Source organism: Electrophorus electricus, chromosome 1 (assembly GCF_041902795.1).
Source record: "Electrophorus electricus isolate QZ-2024a chromosome 1, ASM4190279v1, whole genome shotgun sequence".
In the NCBI taxonomy this organism is placed as follows: domain Eukaryota; kingdom Metazoa; phylum Chordata; class Actinopteri; order Gymnotiformes; family Gymnotidae; genus Electrophorus; species Electrophorus electricus.
Window position 1 is genome coordinate 10,038,447 of NC_137497.1, and position 17,117 is coordinate 10,055,563.

Genomic DNA, 17,117 nt, shown 5'->3' on the forward strand with positions numbered 1-17,117 from the left:
TCTGCTGGATGATACTGTAGACTGATTTTATTATATTGTACACCTGACAGTCCACACCATTCATTTGAAAAATAATCCTTTGTGCTCCACTGAATTATTATAACTCTCTCCCTCTCTGACTCTTTCTCATGTTCTTTCTCTCACTCTTTTCCTCTCTCTCTCTCTGTCTCTCTCTCTCTTGTTTTCTCACCAGCATGGCCTCCATGTTTCTCGCTCTGTCCTCAGACCACTTCATCATCTCGTCCCTGATAGCTGACAACTTCACACTGAGCACATGATTCTGCAGGCAGCACCAGAGAGAGAGAGAGAGAGAGAGAGAGAAAGCAAGAGAGAGAAGAATGTTGAAATAGTGGATTTATTACCTGTGAGTAGTATAAAACAGTATTTGTTCTAGGACATAGGAGGCATCCAATAAACGTGTGTGGTGTCAGTTCTGCAGTGACTCTTCAACCAATGAGAGTACTCACATCCAGAGGGGCTTGGACAGGTGTGTTGAGCTGCGTGGGATCAACTGTGATCTTTGATTCAGTGTCTAACATTTGAGTACTGACAAAGGGGTAGCAGTACTATGCTCCTGTAAAAAATAACACACCTGTCACTAAAGCCCCTGTCAGCTACACACGTCACTAACGCTGTAGTCATCAAATCATCTGTTACGAATACACCTGCCGTCATTTACTAACTGTTCCAGCACACCTGTTATCTTACACTGCATCGGTACATGTGTGTTTCTGTCATTGTGCTTTTTGTGTGTTGCATGTATATTTTTTTCCCCACACAGGAGCTCAGACATGAGATGATTTGAGATGTAGTGACTCAGAAATGCAGACTCACCAAAAAGTAGCAAGAGGAGGAGGAGGAGGAGGAGGAGGAGGATAGCCTTCCTCACACCTGCAGTGTGTCTGTGGAGAGACAGAGGGAGAACATAGCAATGCAGAGTACAGAGTTGTCTATACAAACACAAACATGCACATACACACTCATATACACACATATACACATTCACATGCACACACAAACTTACCTGCTGAGCAGAAAAACATTAAGCAGAGAGATTTCAGAGGTCAGCCTGTGCCATGCTGTTCCCAGCCACCAGTACAGCAATACAAAGGCACGAGCTAAACAAACAAACAATACATCATTAAAACAAGTGATAATGATGCTTTTTCCACAATAACCACAAAATACAGCAGAAGGTAAACATTTCATGAAAACATGGGACAAGCTGATGCTACTGCAGTACTAATTTACTACTACTTTAGCATTGTTTTAGTATAACTATAGCATAGTTTTAGAATAGCTTTAGTATAGCGTTAGTGCCGCTTTATCACTGCTTTAGTAACAGTTCAATGAAGTACAATGAAGCAAATTCAATCTGACTAGGGGAGTTGGAGGTGGAATTTAAGTATCTGGTGCGCAAGAGGTATATGATGAGTATTAGGTATATGGTGAGTATTAAGTAAATCTAAATGTGCACTGATCTTTTCTGGCCAACACTGTGGACATTTACTCACTGCGCTTAATAACAGACATGATCAGTACAACTGTGCATTTGTGTGTGTTTGTCTATAATTGTGACTTAGATCATTGTTAGATACTGGAGCCTTTCTGTCTTCAGGCACCCAACACAAGCTCTCTGCCTATCAGCCATGACATGACTGCTTGACCGCGAGCTGGTCACCCGAGGTCATCCACTCCCTCTTCTTGTCTCCTTTACCCCTCCCTTTCTGATCTCTCTTTCCCTGTCTCTCTCTAAGCACAGGAGTGGCTCATGGGGAGCATGCAAGCAACTTGTGGCTCGTTCATGCAGATAACATCTTTACTAACCTTGTCTTTTTCCTTTCTACGTAGACCCTTAGAACATTCCTCACTTTTCCTCGTCATCCTGTAGATGTAGATAGTAGATATAGGACACATATATATTCTCAGCTTTCCTCAATGTAGTGGAACTCTCTTGATTCACTACCCTGGTGTCAGTGTCTCTTGACTTCCCCAGATCGATCCGGCTGCAGAGGACAGAGGGCATAGGGTAACTTGGAAGAGATCAGACCTGAAGGACTGGTCACTTTGAACCAGTTTCTAACAGTCTGGGTCAGAAGTGGGATACTGTGCAGATAAGTGACACCCTAGTATTTAATGTGTCTTCTTCCTGCTCAATATCTCTGTGCTTAAATTTAGTTTAAATTTAATTTAGGTGCGTTTTTGTCTCAAATAAGGTCGATGAAATCTCGTCCATTGGTACGAGCCGAATGTTGAATTTTGTATTTGTTATCCTGCCTGTTGAAAAGGTGGAAGAAATATCGTCTATTGGCAAGAGTTGAATTCTGTGTACACTGTGTAAAGATTTGTTATCCTGCCTGAGACTTATTGAAACACAATTTACTGTTTATTGGTGAACCCTCCCTGCTCTGTACCTATTTGAGAGCTCTTTGTATAGTTGTGTACTCGTTGTCATTTTGTTGGGTGACCCATGGGTTCCGGTGTTAGTTATGTAAAACCCAAAAAGGCGGAAACCCCAAAGGATTGGATGTTTCGGTGTGGTTTGGGCTCACATTGTGATCTGTACATTGATAGTCTGGCTGGTTGGACTGAATGTGCTGGGTTTAGACACTATCCATGTACAGGCTCGTTTGAAAGGGAGTTTATAGTGCTTAGTGCTATGTTTATTTATGAGGGATATGTGGAGCCTAGCTGGGATTTTCAATATATGAAGAATTCTTGGCAGACCTTGAGTAAGGCCAAGCCAGTGTGGGACAAGCCGCATGGTGTAAAACCCAATAAGACTCCTGGGTCTGAAATAGTCATTTTTGCTGCCACACAGCTGAAAGGATCCCCTCCTCCACTTGTGAAGCATGCACTGATAAGAGAGGTTGCTGCTCAGGCAGATGTTTCTGTGTCGAAGGCCACACACACATCTGAGCTGAATCAGGAAGCTGAGAGGGGGACTTCTGGAGGAGGAGTGGATGGCAAGCCGCACCTGCCCTCTATACTAACCTCGCCTCTCTACAGCAGGGTGAGACTTCGGCGCACGGCTCCAGCCACCCCATGAATATTTCTACTCCATTCATGATACTGGGTGAGAAACTGTGTAGAGTTATGCCTCCTAGCATGACTGATATTAAAAATAGGTGGCTATCACATTTTTGTAGATGATTCATGTTAATGCCCCTTCATGCACATACGCTATGTCCTTGACGTGTGAAGCTGTCTCCATGTTTTCTCATTGCTTGGTGCCGAATGATATCGATCTGTGTTTCTTACAAACTCAGGGTACACAACAGGACTGCTCTCACTGGGTTGATTAGGGCTGTAGTCCTGATAAAAATGGTCTAATCCGTGACCCGGATGGCCGTATCACCCTTCCTAAATCTATTTTGCCAGTACTTGCTAGTGAATGTAAACAGGTTTTCCACGTGGACTGAGGCATTTCCTTGTTCTAAGGAAGACACCTGCACTGTAGTTAAAATCCTGGCCATGGAGATAATACCGAGGTACGGTGTGCCTCGGGTAATAGATTCGGATCAGGGACCCTGTTTTATTTCTAAGGTAATTCAGAAACTATGCACCTACCTAGCTATTGACTGGAAGTTTCACATCTCTTATCATCCTCAGTCATCTGGCATTGTTGAGAGAATGAATCATACCTTGAAAGAAAGGTTAACAAAGGTCATGATGGAAACAGGAAAGAAGTGGATAGATCTACTGCCAGCAGTGTTGTGTGAGATCAGAATGACGCCCAGTGCCACCACCAAATTGTCTCCATTTGAAATAATTTTTGGTAGACCCCAACGCAACGTCTCTGCTTATCAGCCATAATGTAACTGCTTGACGGAGAGCTCCTCACTCGAGGTCATCTGCTCCCTCTTCTTGTATACTTTACCCCTCCCTTTCTCTTTTGCTCTCCCCATCTCTCTCTACGTACGCGAGCAGCTCATGGCTGGGTCATGCTGACTGCATCTAATCTTTACTAACCTGCTTCTTTCCTTTCTACGTAGAGCCTTAGAACATTCCTCACTTTTGCCTGTCATCCTGTATATTTATATAGTAGATATAGGACATATATATATATATATATATATATATATATATATATATATATATATATATATATATATATATATATTATATGCTAACTGGCTTGTTAACTAACGGTAGGGTTTAGGCATTTTATATCTAATATTAGCTAGCTAGCTAACATTAGGCGAAACATGTGGCTAGTTAGTTTAGCCTCCTGTATTGACACTGTATTTTCATTATGTAGCCCCGCCGATTTTCGGCAGTCAATTTTTACGCCTTTTGACTTGGAACTATTCTGTTTACACTGGTGTTTGTAATGCTGAGTTACAGACGATTGATGAGCACAACACGCTTTGGGGTTCCTACTGTCTCACTTTGTGCAGTACACCACTGTCTTCGTACAGTTTTCCTGAAGGTACAAAAGGAATTCTGTACAGGTGTTGCTGGGTCACAGGTGACACAACCATGGAGTGGCCATTTTACCTCTGCAGCTGAATGTGTGCATGGACTTTTGTTCAGTGAAACTGGAGTGCGTATGGAGGATAGGATGGACCTCCCTGAGGAGGTCCACAGGTCAGTCATCGAGGCTGTGTATGATGAGCTCCTCAGAAGAATTAAGACCAGGAAAAATGTGAATGTGACCCAGGCATTCATCAGTGGTGGTCTGGTGCTTGGAGGAGCTTTATCATTTGTTAATGTTATTCAGAGGAAAGATGTGGCCCAGTTCCTCTACTGTCCCTCCACAGACGGCCCCGGATCTGCAAAGCCGACGAAAGTAAGTACCACCATATCTGATGTGGCTGAAGCTAAGACCAGGCAGACACACTGGATACATCGCCTAATGGGGAGGATCTCAAGAACTGTCAGGAAGGTAAAGTAGTGGTCTATTTTATATATTTATGTTCTTAATGAATTTAGTAGCATGACAGTCCATGGAGGAACAAGACCAAGCTTTGTTGACTTCTCACTTACTTAAAAAATGGGATAAAGTGACTTGGCCCTAAGATGAATGAAAATGTAGTCTCCAAAGCTGCCGCTTCTCAGGGCTGCAGTCGTGTGTGTTTACCGTGCGAACTTCTCCGTCTGTCATTCCCGTTTAATTCCATTACACCGATTACCTGAAGCGGGTCACCACAGTAATGTGTAGTCTCTGACTTATCAAGCTGTCTGCTGATGACATGTAGATTCTTCAGTCCAAAGATGACAGACAAGGCATCGACAACTTCATCAAGTATTTGTGAAGGCTTCTTAATACTGAAGTATATAGTTTGAACTATATACTTCAGTATTAAGACAATCAAAATATAGTGATACTCACTGTTTTGAATAATAAACGCATTTACTGACCTCGTAAATGCCTTATGCAGTGTTTAAGTGGACTTACTATGCTATACAATACTGGCGGTGCATGTGCACGTGCACAAACACACGCACGCACATGAGCACGCACACAATCATCAGAGGCTTGGTTTTATTGAGTGTGGTCCTGTTGGTAATGTAAAGATTGTTATTCCCACTGAAGATAAGGGAGGTCAAAGCACAGGGTTTTCTGATGTAATAATTAAATATAATAATAATATTCCCTTATTATGACTATAATATTTGCTTAATCTAATAGCCTAATAATCCTGAAATATTCATAAACTACTAAAACCAGATCAATGGCTATTTTTTTCCACTTTGAATATAATTCCCCTCTGATTATGCCTGACTAGCAGGTGGGATTCCCAGGGTTCCAGATTAATGGGGCCAAGAAACTGATGGCGGAACCTTCCAGAAGCTCCTTGTTTCTTGGCCAGGACTCTGGCACTGGGGATGTGAAATCCCGTAATCTCCCATCATCCTCACCAGCAGCTCCGCCCAGTCTGGGGTCTGAACCAGTGAAATGCTCAGCAACAATGTTTCTATGGTATTCTATGGTATAAGAGCAGACCAGCAGATAGCCATGGAACTGTCAAGTAGACTTGAAAACATAACAAGACCCATCCCATAAATCCCACCACAAAACTTGGAAATTTCGAGCCCCCATTTAAAACTGAAAATGCAGTAAATTTATTGCCACGGAGTAGGATGGGAAGATGTATTGTACAGTAGAGTCTTGAAGGCATAGAAAATAATCTCAGTATTGTGTACCTCCACTCTCAGTTCCAGTCACATCTCAAAGAAACGATCAACTTTGTGGAGCTGGAGATCCAGGCCAAACTAGCCAATCTGGCCAAGATAAAGGCAATGATCGGCAACAAGCGGAAAGCTCTGGCAGGGGTAATGATAACTAAAGACAAGCTGCGTGCAGACAATCTGCGCCTGTACCAGCGCTGCAGCCTGCTGAGAAACAAGAAGCTGCTCCGGGATTTTGAGAAGGTAAAGGATGCATGCGAGGACCTGCAGAGCCAAATAGACATTCTCAAGAGGCAGCATGAAAAGCTCTCTGTCAAGTGTAGCACAGTAAAGAGCAAGCTGAAGCAGAGCAGGCCACTGCAGCATTGTGTATAACACAGTTGAACACACACGTGTACACGTATATACACAAACATGCTGTATGCTCTTTGTGCAGAACTAAAATAAAAACAGTACACTGTTATATTTGAAAATAGTGCTGTGCCTTTTATATTTGAAAGTTGACAAAATATCTGATATATGTGTGTTTGTGTGTGTGTGTGTGTCTGTCTGTGTGTGTATATGTTACTTTCCAGGGAATAAAATTGTCTGTACATGTTTAAAAAATGTCAGTATAAGAAGTCAGTATAACTTTGGCAAGGAAGACTATGTTCCAAACACAAGTCACTCGTTGTCTTCCAGTGAATCAAATAAACACATCAGTATAATGGATTGTAATTGACATGGTGTGCCAGAATTGTACGTTTAGTATTCATGTTTGAAGAATTACATGACTTTTGCTCTCTTAGCCTTCATCTTTATTCAAGGCTTTAAGACTTATCTTGGGATATGCATCAAACCTTACCAATGTACTGCTAGTCAGATTCTCTCCACCTAGTTCTACAGTTAAATTGTGCCAGATTCTGATATCGTTGTGCGATTCAACACAGCTGGCATGTACACTATTATAGCTGTAATTAAGGGAGCCACGCTAAAGACCACAAATTACTGAAGAAAAGATATCTGACATTTAAGGAGAGAGACTCAGAGCTGAGTCCTACTGAGAGAGCAGCTCTGTGACTTCTTCATCCGAAAGTTCAGGAGACAGGCGAATCCCAAAGTTACAATCATCTATGTTATGCTAATTTTTGCTGATATGACTTCAAAACCATCCCCACTCTAACCAATTTCTTTGGGTTTGCCAGTAACACTAGTTGACCATAGCATAAAGATAATGTTTTGTTCTGTCCTATTTGTTGATATTTCAAACTGAATAGTAAGAAAAGGCAATACACAGTGACCAATAAGCAATAAAAAGTTAATGAAAAGCTACAGACACACTGTTAAATGGGCTGACCCAGATATTTATCACCAGAGACCTAGAGCCCTAAACACTTGCCCAAGTCATTGTTTTGACTTATCTGGGTCCTAATCAGATGATTCATACTATAGCTAAGCAATTTGACCCAGGAGTACATTTCACTGCGCATCATTTTTAAAACCATGACAAAAACAATACAGTTTTCCATCTATGTCACCAGCCCAGCACACAGCCAGTCTCATCGATGGAGCTTTCATAACTTAGAAAGGACCAGCTCAATAAGCCCTTGGTGCTAGATGCTATACACAAATGGTGCACTGTCTGAACTGGACCTAGAGTAGGAAATGAAAAGTAATTAACTAGTAATAGTAAAAGCATGGACTGAGAGATTTATTGAGTCCAATCTCTCTCAAGTTCCATCTCTCTCTATCTCTCTCTCTCTGAGGCATTTTCATTATTTATTGCCTAGCTAACAAATCTGCAGAGACATCTGAAGGCCTCTGAGTTCAGCTTGATAAAGAAAATGTTTTTAACCCAACAAAAACCCAATCTGTTTACTGAAAGGTTGAAGCTCATTTTCTTAAAGAGCAGGGTGCAGCGTTGATCTCTAGCTTGCAGACCACATCTATACCAGCTCCATTCCTGAGTCACCTGCTACATGCTAGCTAGCTTAGCTACCTTTGCGGATTTTCAACTTTCATTATTAGGTTTTACACGTGTGATGTTTACAGCGTGTACTTTCTGATACACGTTGGCTTGATTTTCGTGTGGTTGAATGAGCAGATAAATTGATTAAAATCTAAAGGGAAAAAACCTTGAACCGTGCAAGGTTTAGCAGGTTTAGCAAATTGATATTGATGTAGAGATGGTACTTGTGGCATAACTATGATGTAATAAAGGGGCTGTGAAGTCACACAAGTTATCACATTAATCACACCTTTCACCATTCCCATAGTACTCATTTGCTTTGTTGCTGCTTACTGTATTTGGCTGAGGTCTGTTCCCCAAAAACTAAAAGGCTTATCGATCTTTAGAATTCACATCAAAAGACGAGAGGCGCCAGTAGATATGGAAAAGAGGAAAGGTGGCTGCACAAAGCTGCCACCAATAAGACCAAACCACAGTGCTCAGAAAGCAAACAACGTTCAGGTACGTGTATACACATTTTATTTAAATGCTGAAATGAAGGAGCATGTGTTTTTGAATCTTTAAATTATATGGGATACCTTAAAAATATTTGTACTGCTGCCTCAAGAAAGAAACAAACAGAAATACATTTTTAGTACATTTTAATAAAAGGTTGTTTGGCTATGATGGAAGGTTGTGTATGGTTATGTGTGCTTGTGTGTCAGTATGTAGATTCTTGTGTGAAAAATACCTTGTATACTTTGTTTAGGCTCTTGATGTGGGTGTGCACAGTCCAGAAACTAGAGACAGCACACATTTTGCTCCACTTGTTCTACCTCCAATCAATGGTAGCCATCCACTACCATTTCAGAGAAAAAAAGGTAAAGAACTAGAAAGTCTATACATTCTAGAGAAAATTACATGGCAATTCATTCCTGTTGGTTTTTAACACATGGTTTCATATGAAGAGTCGTAATATATTTTTAAACTGAGCCTTCTCATCTGAACATAGCTCAATTTCAAGATGGCAAAATCAGCTGTTGCCATCTGTTAATTAATAGAACTGGATGATTCTTTAGTATAACTCTGCCCCGTAAATTTAGGTTCATATGAGCAGCTGCAGAAGACTGGTCTGGATGGATGTCATGACATTGAAGCTTCCAAAGAGCAGCTGGAGATGGAGAGATATAATCTTGAAGCTGAGTATAAGGAACACCAAGCGCTTCTGCAGAGCCTCCTGTCAGAAAGGGATGAACTCTGCCAGTTGAACAGCGAGCAGCAGATGATAATAGCTGACTGGTTGGAATGGGAAAACGTGCCAATGCCTGTGTGTACAAGGCGGAGTCGCCATGGCTACCAGGACCAGCTAAAAATTCTAGAGGACCTAAAGTTGCAGTGGCAGTGCAAATCACAGCTCTACCATCAGCAATTTGAAGAACTCCGGCCCCGGTGCCAGGAGAAGAAGAAGCAGTGGGACTGTGAATATCAAGCCTTCATCATGATGATGCAAGAAGTACTCCTTGCGGCTCTCGCCCGGCGGCTGGGAAAGCGGGCAGCTCTTGTTGAGGTGAAACGGCTCCTTGCAGCTGAGCAGAAGACGGAGAATAAGCTCACTGCTGCAAAAATACGGAACCTTGCGCTGCAGATGAGGGTACAAAGCCGGGAAGAAGCTATTGGAGAACTGGAGGAGAGGACAAAGGCTGAAAAACTGAAATTTGAAAATGAGAATTATAAGACTATGATCTTGGAGTATGAAGAGGAGGTTATTCGAATAAAGAAAGGAATTACCAGCACTAGAAAGGTATGACGTCCTATTAAACTCAGTAGATTAAGACTAATGTGGGTGCAACTTCTGTTGATTTTTTAGATAGCCATGGAACTGTCAAGTAGACTTGAAAACATAACAAGAGCCATCCCATAAATCCCACCACAAAACTTGGAAATTTCGAGCCCCCATTTAAAACTGAAAATGCAGTAAATTTATTGCCACGGAGTAGGATGGGAAGATGTATTGTACAGTAGAGTCTTGAAGGCATAGAAAATAATCTCAGTATTGTGTACCTCCACTCTCAGTTCCAGTCACATCTCAAAGAAACGATCAACTTTGTGGAGCTGGAGATCCAGGCCAAACTAGCCAATCTGGCCAAGATAAAGGCAATGATCGGCAACAAGCGGAAAGCTCTGGCAGGGGTAATGATAACTAAAGACAAGCTGCGTGCAGACAATCTGCGCCTGTGCCAGCGCTGCAGCCTGCTGAGAAACAAGAAGCTGCTCCAGGATTTTGAGAAGGTGAAGGATGCATGCGAGGACCTGCAGAGCCAAATAGACATTCTCAAGAGGCAGCATGAAAAGCTCTCTGTCAAGTGTAGCACAGTAAAGAGCAAGCTGAAGCAGAGCAGGCCACTGCAGCATTGTGTATAACACAGTTGAACACACACGTGTACACGTATATACACAAACATGCTGTATGCTCTTTGTGCAGAACTAAAATAAAAACAGTACACTGTTATATTTGAAAATAGTGCTGTGTTGACCATAGCATAAAGATAATGTTTTGTTCTGTCCTATTTGTTGACATGTTGAAGCTCATTATCTTAACGAGCAGGGTCCAGCATTGATCTCTCGGTTGCAGACCACATCTCTACCAGCTCCATTCCTGAGTCACATGCTATCAAAAAGCTAGCTCCTGCTATCACTGCAATAAGCAGGGTGCTCCAAGTTGAATGTATATAGAGGCAGCATTGTGCTTTTTGAGGAGTACTGGTCATGCAGCAGTGACATGAGAGCATCTCTCTCTTTCTCTTTCTGTCTTTTTTCAGTTTGTTGGAGGTCCACTATGACAGTGTAACTGTCCATGGTGCTCAGTGATGTCAGTGGAAACACTGATTGAAATAGGCTACAAGTTGGTACTATTCTTTATCTGAACATGGTGATTACAATTTATAAAATGTCACCTGCACTTTCAATTTGTTTTTGCAACTACCCTCTCAGCCCTCTGGTGATTCCATCTGTTTCTCTATATCACCTGCAAAGAATTAAATGTTGCTGTACTAAGAGAACAAGTCATTAGAAACCAGCACTATGGACAATCACTTCCTAGAAAAATGAATACCTAACAATTTACGTGTTCAAAAAAGTATGGGGAGTTAGAGTATAGCATGCGTCATCCACAAGTTACACAAGTTATGTTTTAAATCCTGACCACATTAACAGTAACAAGCAGAGCAAATCATGTGCAAGCTCTTATCATGTTCATATAAATGGCCCACCATGCCTTCTACATGCACACTGCTTCCCCCACATATGCCAAAGGTCTGTAAAAATCTAATAAGAATGATGTATACCATATGCAATATTATAAATATGTATCCTTAAAAATACTTATAGGTAATGCTTGAAATAATATGTAGCATAGAAGTAGCACATAACCTTTTGTACTAAATTATAATCATTTCTAATAGCCATTGTAAGAAATGTTCATTTAAGAACACTGAATAAATTATCTCTAAATCCTCATAGTGATCACAAATATAGATGCTCTGAGGAAAAAAAGTCTCTGTACCTGTCCTGGGCTCTAGGATAAGCAGTTAAAAACTTTGGCTTCATCAGGGTTTTTAGTAACCAATCCAGAAACCTCTCTTCCTGCTTCTAAATTATTTTGCATGTCAAAAAATACAAAACAAAACCAGCAGTAAAAAGTTATCCTGACCATGGCATGTCAATCCCACAAAGAAGCATTTGCAGTGCTAGTTCACATCATCTACAACTCATTCTTAAAGAGGGCTTAGTATTAATAAACTATGGCTTCTGATATTGATGCTGTGGACCTCTGAAGAGGGAAGCATACTTCACATCTTACAGCCCTTCCTTCAGAGGCAGCCATTTTGGTCTTCATCTTGGCAGCATATTGGTGTGCTGTTGAGCTGCCCTCCTGCGTTGGCTTGATTGTAACACCCTCTTTATTTTTTAGAGCACAGTGAAGGAAAATAGAAAGTCATCCTGTTTTCTCCCTCAGGAATGCTTTGCTATCCAAGAGAGGACAAAAAGCCCTCCCTTGAGCAATGCTAATGGTTGTCACACTGCTCAGCCGACATCTGTTCTAGGTTGTCTTGCCGGTAGGGGCCACTAAGTTCCTCTGGACGACGCAGCTTCCCTGGTAGAATAAAACATCAGGTGCTTTTTCTGATGTTATCCTCCAGTTGTTTGTGACTCTTGTTTGGGATTGAATGGTTCACTAAAGCCTTGCGGTGTGTAAATCGGTTTCTGTATCTACTTGGTGCAAAACCAGTGCAGGCCTAACTTTAAATTGAATACTGCTTGCTGCAAGCCAGTGTGAAATTGGTTTTGAAGATTGTGTTCAGACTCTGTTCTGATCGTGGCCATGTTCAGCTCACAAGCATAACATGCTGCGCTCGAATGCTCACTTCAGCTTCTGAGTCCTCCTTGAACCCATGAGCCACTCCTCATTGCACTGAGGAGCCTCTGAGTACAAACTTTCTCATCTTCACTTCTGCAGACCTCTAAAATGGCTAGTGACAGGAAAGATTAATGTTATATAAAAGTTATACAAGTGTTTTATAATATTTTGCTGGGCAGGAAATTGTTATAGTTTCCAAATTTTGTCTTAACAGTTACTCTTCATGCTTATCTTTATGATCTAGTTGGAATCTTGCTAGTTAACTAGATAGGTTAGCTAGCAAGACATTTGGACAGATTCAAATCCTTGTTTTTCACTGGAAATTCATTAATTCAGCCACAGCACAAACACATCAACCAAAATTAAACATTGTCAATGTGCCACATTTTTGTTGTGGCTTAACACTAATGTGTGTTGTCACTTAATGATGTCTTCTCTAATTTCATAATTTTTGCTTTGCAGTTGCTGTTGTGTTGTGAATCTGGGCAGCTGTTCAAAGAGTAGGATGAGGCTTAGAGGTTTTCAAGATTCTTTATTGTTGTTTTGTTGAATTACAAAATAGCTGAACAATTTCTCTAAAGCTGCTGCTCGTTTCCTTTTACCCCACAACCCATCTGTTGAACAGAAACAACAAAGTCCAGCAGCTCACTTGTGGCAAGTCCAGACACTCTGACACAGTTCTCTGGTGGGGCTTTTTTTGTTTCATCCATTTACTTCTTTCACTTTTTCCCCTGACATCTTGAATGCAGACAGACTTCCTGCTTTATTTAGATACTTATTCCATTGAGCAACCTTCAGGTCTGTGCAAACAACCAGAGGGAAGCAATGTCCAGCAGCAGGATAATCAACATGAGAAAGGTTCAGGAATCTCCAGGACAAATATTCCATCTTGTAAAACAGCATGTTACTTTGATGAAGAGTTAAAATGTTTTTATTTTATACTCTGTAATGCTGAAGCAAAAAATCTCAAAAATGGAGATCTTGTTTAATTTATAAACAAGGGGGTTGGGTTGGGCTCATAGATTAATTTATGGGCCAACATAAGCCGAATGTCACAGAATGCTCGCCTGTCACGAGTCAAGTGTTATGGCTCACCGCGTGCAGTGGGGGGATCTTGTATGTTTGTTTTGTAGCCACGCTTCCAGGATTGCACACACCTGCACAGGGTTTACTGTCTGTCTACTTAAACCCCTGTCAGTGTGCACACCATTGTTGGTCATTGTCTCTAGCTTAGTCTCTTGAGTCTCTTGTGTAAAAAAAAACCCATAGCAAGTAACATCTTTGTTTGTTTTCACTGTTTTTGTATTATGTGTAGATCGTTAGTGTTAAATGTTTAATAATGTTCACTGTTATAGTTGTATGTGATTGCCACTTGTGTTTTCTGTGTTTAATGTTAATAAATGTTTCACAAAGTCAAGGTAGTCTGTGTGTCCTGGCCCATGCCTTACGGTGCTCAGGCCAGCAGCAACATTACAGAATGACCAACCACCACAGGACGCTTACTCCCTCGGGAAATGACGGACTTCCTAGCAGGAGGTGCGTGAGTTAATGTCTAAATGTAACATTCGGAACCATGTTTGTCTAGCTTGTGTTAATGTTAAAAATTGTTAGTGTTATGTGTCTCTATGTTCACTGTTTGTGTTATATGGGAATGCCACTATAGTCTTTATGTTCTATGTAAATAAATGTTTGTCCACGTCGAGAGTCTGTGCATCCTGCTCCACACCCTTCGGCACTCGCGTTACACTGAGAGGACACAGAATCTCTATAATCCCTTATGTTTTATGTTATTAATATGTCTAATTCAATGTTAAACCTCTTTTCCCTGTAAACACTCTTTTTATTACCTCAGTATATACATAGGTTGTGTATATACACAATACGAACACAGTATATATACATATATACACAAACACAAGGTATATATACACAAGTACAAACACAAGGTATATATACACAATTACAAATGAGAAAAACATGTGAGAACAATGAAGTAAGGCAGAGAATACCAGACAAGGGGCGACAGAACGACAAGGGGCGACAAGGTCATAGGGACTATAAGGCACAGAGCTCATTGGGGGCAGGTGGAGATGATCTAACTGTTACCAGTGGTCATTCTCTGTGGCCAGTCCAGGGCCCCTCCAGAACCATTTCGCACCCACCATGGCCCTTTCGGCGGCATGTAATCTCATCTGCACCCTCTCCAGTGTTCCCGGACCCACGGTTCACCCAGAACACAGAATCTGCCAACATTCCGGTCCCAGGTGACCTCTGTGACCTCTCCGGGAAGGAGGCGAGACTATGGGATAGAGGGTCAGGTTGTTTCGCATGTTAAGGAGCCATGTGCAGTTGCGCATGCATGTCAAGTAGCCATGTGTTTCATGTTGTTAGACTGTTTTTTTTTAATCTGTGTGTAATTATATTCATTTTTAATCATGATCAGGATTGCATGCAAAAATTCAGACAGAATGTCAATTTTATTGTCTTCATATTGTTTTTCCACATTTAAAAAATATATATCCCATTATTATATATATATATTGTTAAAAGTGGATGTTCATTCAAGAATAAGATTAATAATAATAATAATAATGCTGACTTAATTGAATGTTAATTGAATTGTTAATTTAACCGAGTCATTTATACACAGGAAACTGAACTCTGAATAGTACTTGTTTATTGTTCCTCAAATAAATAATGTCAAAATAAGTGCATTTTTCGTAAGAATGTGTCTAATTACCAACAATTTATTCACTTTAATAAAGTGGTTAAAAATCGGTGCCCATTCACTTTGTGAAGTACAAAGCAGAATAAGTCAGTGCTCATTCACTTTGTGACGTATAATATAATATTGAAGTGCTCATTCACAACACACAGAATAAATAATGAAAATTGGAATAAGTATAAAACTATGTACAACTATTTACAAAGGGGTGAGTGGGGTGGTCAGCAGATCACTGACCCTGTCCAGCATCTCCTCAGTCTTCCCCGCTGCTGCCATGAAGAAGTGCACCCCACGAAACCTGCTGTGGCCAAACTGTTTGGTCTTGGGTTTGCAGGCCTGGTGTTTGCAGGCCAACACCACGCTGTGGTCTGGAGTACTTCGGGCCCGGCCAGTGCGGCAGGGGCCATGGTGGCAGAAGCAGCATCTCCTTCCGGACCAGAGCTCCTCTGGGTCTCACGGGGAGGAAGAGGAGGCTGGCCTCGGACACGCTGAGAAGCCTACCCAAACACATCCTGCTGGATGTTAAAGTCAAAAGCAGGGTGCCTGTGAGTCAGACGCTCCGGGAGCTTACTCAGTGTGGGAGGGCGAGGTTTGAGGGCCACCATGGGAGTGTTGGACTGGCCAACGCTCAGGCGCAGAACATCTTGTTCCTGCTTTTTGTTCCTGGCATTGTACCCATAACGAAAAATGCAGCCCAGCCTATTAGTGCTCAGCCTTTATAGTCCACAGTGCCAATAAGGTCAATATAAAACCCGGTAAACTCAGCACTGGGTCAGTGTCTGCTGATTCAACTCAAAAAGTTGAATACAGGTCTGGGCCATGAGGCCGGGGATGCTGAGGACTACGTCCTAGATGACACTGTAGTCCCTCATGACAACAACCCACCTGTTCACCCTGACCCCGACGATGTTCTGACCGGCCAGGTGAAGTGGACAAAGCGCCAGGCACGCGGCCTGGACAAGGTGGCTGACGCTGGGCCACTGAGCAGTCCAATTCTGTCCAAAAGGTAACGAGAGGAAGAGACATCGTGCGCACGCACGTCTGTGGAGACAAAATACGACATGCGCACGCATAAATCTTTGACAGGCTACTTAGTTGAATCCCTAGTCGATACCCAAACTGTAGAAAGAAGAACACACACATCAGTGCCACATACAGAATAGTACCGACACGGTCGCGGTTTGCTTAGTGAACACTTACAATGAACGCGGTACACCGCTGCACGTCTGCAATACATACAGTACATACAATACAGACAATACAGACAATACAGCAATACGGTCGATCTCGAGTTGTGAAGCACCACTTCGGACACGCATGCAAGCTAACTGGGTGTGTTTAATCAGCCATTTTAATGTCATCTAGCCAGACAGTCAGACACACTGTATTTTACACATAAATGACCGAGACGAGCGACCGATTTAGCGAGCTAGTTCGGTCGGTCGGTTGTGCCTGCTAATTTCGCCCATTAAATCTCACTTTTACATTCTTGACGTACGTAGACGGGGAATAAAAGCCAGGTAAAGAACCAGAGCGTAAAACCTACCGAAAACGGATCGAAGGGCTAAACTTCAAACAACAGGAGAAACCGGCTGTGCTGATCTCCACTGTAATCCGGAGACAGTCAGCTGGTGTTTGGCACCTTTTCCAGTCGCGCTAGTTTACTAGCTAGTTGGCTAACGTACGACAGCTTTCTTTCAGAGTAATCTAACAAAGCGGATGTGTTCAGATTCCACTCATACTGAATAAAATGTACTAAAGCTCATAAAGACGGTAAACTGCCGTTGTTCAAGCATAACCCACTAATGCTAGTATTCAAGAAAACTACTGAAAACATCTGCTAATGTTGATTTCTAGCTAACGCTAGTTTAGCTGCACTGTAGCTACAGTACAGTACAGCATTGACCTGTTCC